The sequence below is a fragment of the Camelus ferus genome, chromosome 8 (assembly GCF_009834535.1).
Source record: "Camelus ferus isolate YT-003-E chromosome 8, BCGSAC_Cfer_1.0, whole genome shotgun sequence".
In the NCBI taxonomy this organism is placed as follows: domain Eukaryota; kingdom Metazoa; phylum Chordata; class Mammalia; order Artiodactyla; family Camelidae; genus Camelus; species Camelus ferus.
Genome location: NC_045703.1, coordinates 44134763 through 44140762, shown reverse-complemented (window position 1 = coordinate 44140762; position 6000 = coordinate 44134763).

Sequence of the window (6000 nt, the reverse complement as noted above, 5' to 3'; positions counted from 1 at the left end):
GGAGCGCCGACCACGGCGCGCGGAGCGCGCAGCCGCACAGAGCAGCGGAGCTACCGGCGGCGGCGCAGGCAGAGCGAGAGCGGCACCCCGCCTTTTGGGCAGGAACACAGCCCCTGACCGAGGTGCTGGGAGGGGGAACGACCCGCCCTCCTACCCAGCCAGTCTGCAACATCTGACTGCGGCATCCGGAGGGGCAGCGACCCACCCGCCCACAGCAGAGAGCTGCACCTGACCTAGTGTTAGGAGGAGGCGCGATCTGCTTGCCGACAGGTGCTGGGAGCAGCACAGAAGAGGGCGCCAACGGAGGGCCACTGAAAACAGCAAGCTGAGCTTCCAAAACAGGACGAAGACAGAAAGACTTCACATTAAAAGCACACAGACTCCAGGAGAACACCGACAACCCCCCCCCTTTTTTTTAAATCTGTTTTTACCTGTTCTATTTTCTATTACTCTCTTAATCTTTACTTCTTAATTCATTTCTATTTCTCTTGGGTTTTGATGTCCTGCTATTGATTAGACACAGGTTTCAAATACATCTATTCATCTCCCCCCCCTTTTTTTGTAAAGGTTTCAAAAGGACGTCTCAACCCGATTAATACTCTGCTTCAACTCACTCTTCTATTATTCATTATACACTGTTTTCAAACCCTCTTTCTCCCTTCTTTTAAAATTCTTTCTCTCTCTCTTATTTTTTTTTTCCTAAGTTCTATTCCTAAATAGGCATCAGATAGATAAAATCCTTAAGGACCAAAATAAACAACTGATACTCCATAAACCACAGTGCCAAAGAGGTATGAGCAAGATGAAGAAGCAGAAAAACCTTTCCCAATTAAAAGAACAAGAGAAATCCCCCGAAAGAAAGATCAACGAAATAGACATTGATAGCCTACTAGATCAAGATTTCAAAAAAGGAGTGATCGAATTGCTGAAGGAATTAAAAGAGATAGTGTTTAGAGATGTAAAATATGTCAAAAATGAAATTGAAGCTATAAAGAAGAGCCAAGTAGAATGGGTAAACTCATTGACAGAGATGAGGAATGACCTAATAGCTGTGCAAAGCCAACTAGATAATGCAGAGGAACGAATTAGTGATCCAGAAGACACGGCAATAGAAAGCACCCATTCAGAAGAACTACAAGAGAAGCAAATAAAAAATAATGAAAATAGCATAAGGGACCTATGGGATAATATAAAGCGTCCCAATCTTCGCATAATAGGGGTCCCAGAAGGAGAAGAAAGATCAAAGGGGATTGAAAAGGTTTTTGAAGAAATCATGACTGAAAACTTCCCAAACTTAAAGAAGGAATCAGATATCCAAGTACAGGAAGCTCAGAGGGTCCCAAACAGGAAGAACCCAAATAGACCCACACCAAGACATATCATAATCAAGATGGCCAGAGTCAAGGATAAAGAAATGATTCTAAAGGCAGCAAGAGAAAAGCAAAGAGTAAGTTACAAGGGAACCCCCATAAGGCTCTCAGCTGATTTCTCTACACAAACAATACAGGCCAGAAGGGAGTGGCAAGATATATTCAAAGCCCTGAATGAAAAAAAGATGCAGCCTAGGATCCTTTATCCAGCAAGGGTATCCTTGAGGATAGAAGGAGAAATAAAGAGTTTCACAGACAAAAAAAAAAAAAGCTGCAGGAGTTTAGCAACACTAAACCCATGCTAAAAGAAATATTGAAAGGGCTATTCTAAATAGAAAAGCAGCAGGATGCTACAGAAATGAGAAACACACAACTGGAAAGGTGATAACTCATGAATTACAAATAAAGTAAACATGAAATTATAAAAGAAGACATACAAATCACTGAGAGTGGGAGAGGGAGGCAGGGAAATAAAGAATTTTTTTTTTCTTTTTTAAATTTTTTTAACAGTAGGATGGGTTTGAGATCATGTTACTATCAGTTTAATAAAAACAGTTATAGTAATGGGTTGATAGATTTACAAAAAAGGGTAACCACAAGCCAAAAATTTACAAAGGAGTCACAAAAATTAAATAAATTCCATGATAATACAAAGGAAAATTACCAAACCACAAAGGGAAGAAGAAAGGAACAAAGAGGAGATACCAATTCAACTGCAAAGATAAGTTCAAAATGGCAATAAACACACATCTATCATTAATTACTGTAAATGTTAATGGACTAAATGCTCCAGTCAAAAGACACAGAGTGGCAGACTGGATAATAAAGCAAGAACCTTCAATATGCTGCATACAAGAGACCCACTTTAGGGAGAAGGACACATATAGATTGAGAGTGAAAGGATGGAAAAGGATATTCCATGCAAATGGAAAAGCCAAAAAAGCAGGTGTTGCAGTACTGATTTCAGACAAAATAGACTTTAAAAACAAAGGCCATAAAGAAAGATAAAGAAGGACATTTTATAATGATTAAAGGAGTGATACAAGATGAGGATATTACACTCGTTAATATATATGCACCCAATATAGGAGCACCTAACAACATACAAGAATTACTAACAGAGATAAAGGGTGATATTGATGGGAATACAATCATAGTTGGAGATTTTAACACTGCATTAACATCACTAGACAGATCTTTCAGACAGAAAATAAACAAGGCAACAGAGAAATTAAATACTACAATAGAAAAACTAGATTTGGTGGATATTTTCAGAGCATTACACCCCCAAAAAATAGGATATACATTCTTTTCAAGTGCACATGGAACATTTTCCAGGATCGATCATGTACTTGGGCACAAAAGAAACCTCAACAATTTTAAGAAGATAGAAATTATCTCAAGCATCTTTACTGACCACAATGCCATGAAACTGGAAATCAACAACAGAGAAACAAAGGAGAAAAAAAGGAAAGCATGGAGATTAAACAATATGTTATTGAAAAAACAATGGATCAATGAGGAAATCAAAGCTGAAATTAAAAAATACCTTGAGACAAATGATAATGAAAGCACAACCACTCAAAACCTATGGGACACAGCAAAGGCAGTGCTAAGAGGGATGTTTATAGCGATACAGGCCTTCCTCAAAAAAGAAGAACAATCTCAAATAAACAATTTAACCCACCACCTGAATGAATTAGAAAAAGAAGAACAAAAAGCCCCAAAAAGCAGCAGAAGGAGGGAAATAATAAAGATCAGAGAGGAATTAAATACAATAGAGATTAACAAGACCATAGAAAGAATCAACCAAACCAAAAGCTGGTTTTTTGAAAAAGTAAATAAAATCGACAAACCTCTGGCCAAACTCACAAAGAAGAAAAAAGAGAGAGCACAAATTAGCAAAATAAGAAAGGAAAATGGAGAAATTACAACAAACAAAATAGAAATACAGAATATCATACGAGAATATAATGAAAAACTATATGGAACCAAACTGGATAACCTAGAGGAGATGGACAAGTTTCTGGAAACATACTGTCCACCAAAACTGAATCAAGAAGAATCTGAACACTTGAACAATCCGATCACTAGAAAGGAAATAGAAATAGCAATTAAAAACATCCCTACAAATAAAAGTCCAGGACCGGACGGCTTCACCGGGGAATTCTACCAAACATACAAAGAAGAACTCATACCAGTCCTTCTCAAACTCTTCCAGACAATTGAAAAGGAGGGAATACTCCCAAACTCATTCTATGAAGCCACCATCACCCTGATACCAAAACCAGGCAAAGACACTACAAAAAAAGAGAATTATAGGCCAATATCACTGATGAACATAGACGCCAAAATCCTCACCAAAATTTTAGCAAATAGAATCCAACAACACATAAAAAAGATTATACATCATGACCAAGTGGGGTTCATCCCAGGGACACAAGGCTGGTTCAACATACGCAAATCAATCAGTGTAATACATCACATCAACAAGAGAAAGGACAAAAACCACATGATCATCTCAATCGATGCAGAAAAAGCATTTGATAAAATTCAACACCCATTTATGATAAAAACTCTCGCCAAAGTGGGTATAGAGGGAACATATCTCAACATAATAAAAGCTATATATGACAAACCTACAGCCAGCATAGTACTCAACGGTGAAAAACTCAAAAGCTTCCCACTAAAATCTGGGACAAGACAAGGATGCCCACTATCACCACTCCTATTCAATATAGTCCTGGAAGTCCTAGCCACAGCAGTCAGGCAAGAGAAAGAAATAAAAGGGATCCAAATTGGAAAAGAAGAGGTAAAAGTGTCATTATATGCTGATGACATGTTACTATACATAGAAAACCCTAAAAGGTCCACACAAAAGCTACTAGAACTGATTGAAGAATTCAGCAAGGTAGCAGGTTACAAAATTAACGTTCAAAAATCAGTTGCATTTCTTTACACTAACGATAAATCAACAGAAGAAGAAAGTAAAGAAACAATCCCCTTTAAAATAGCACCCAAAGTAATAAAATATCTGGGAATAAATCTAACCAAGGAGGTGAAAGAATTATACACAGAAAACTATAAACCATAGATGAAGGAAATTAAAGAAGACTTTAAAAAATGGAAAGATATTCCATGCTCTTGGATTGGAGAATCAATATTGTTAAAATGGTCACACTGCCCAAGGCAATCTACAGATTTAATGCAATCCCTATCCAATTACCCAGGACATATTTCACAGAACTAGAAAAAATCATAATAAAATTCATATGGAACCATCAAAGACCTAGAATTGCCAAAGCATTACTGAAGAGAAAGAAAGAGGCTGGAGGAATAACTCTCCCAGACTTCAGACAATACTATAGAGCTACAGTCATCAAGACAGCATGGTACTGGTACCAAAACAGACATATAGACCAATGGAACAGAATAGAGAGCCCAGAAATGAACCCACAAACTTTTGGTCAACTCATCTTTGACAAAGGAAGCAAGAATATACATTGGAATAAAGACAGTCTCTTCAGCAAATGGTGTTGGGAAAACTGGACAGCAGCATGTAAAACAATGAAGCTAGAACACTCCCTTACACCATATACAAAAATCAACTCAAAATGGATTAAAGACTTAAACATAAGACAAGATACAATAAACCTCCTAGAGGGAAACATAGGCAAAACATTATCTGACATACATCTCAAAAATTTTCTCCTAGAAGAAATAAAAGCAAGAATAAACAAATGCGACCTAATGAAACTTACAAGCTTCTGCACAGCAAAGGAAACCAGAAATAAAACAAGAAGAAAACCTACGGAATGGGAGAAAATTTTTGCAAGTGAAACCGACAAAGGCTTGATCTCCAGAATATATAAGCAGCTCATACGACTCAATAAGAAAAAAATAAACAACCCAATCCAAAAATGGGCAGAAGACCTAAACAAGCAATTCTCCAAGGAAGACATACAAATGATCAAAAAGCACATGAAAAAATGCTCAATATCACTAATTATCAGAGAAATGCAAATCAAAACTACAATGAGGTATCACCTCACACCAGTCAGAATGGCCGTCATTCAAAAATCCACAAATGACAAATGCTGGAGAGGCTGTGGAGAAAGGGGAACCCTCCTACACTGCTGGTGGGAATGCAGTTTGGTGCAGCCACTATGGAAAACAGTGTGGAGATTCCTCAAAAGACTAGGAATAGACTTACCATATGACCCAGGAATCCCACTCCTGGGCTTGTATCCAGAAGGAAATCTACTTCAGGATGACACCTGCACCCCAATGTTCATAGCAGCACTATTTACAATAGCCAAAACATGGAAACAGCCTAAATGTCCATCAACAGGTGACTGAATAAAGAAGAGGTGGTATATTTATACAATGGAATACTACTCAGCCATAAAAACCGATAACATAATGCCATTTGCAGCAACATGGATGCTCCTGGAGAATGTCATTCTAAGTGAAGTAAGCCAGAAAGAGAAAGAAAAATACCATATGAGATCACTCATATGTGGAATCTAAAAAACAAAAACAAAAACAAAAACAAACAAACAAAAACAAAGCGTAAATAAAGGACAGAAATAGACTCACAGACAGAGAATACAGACTTGTGGTTACCAGG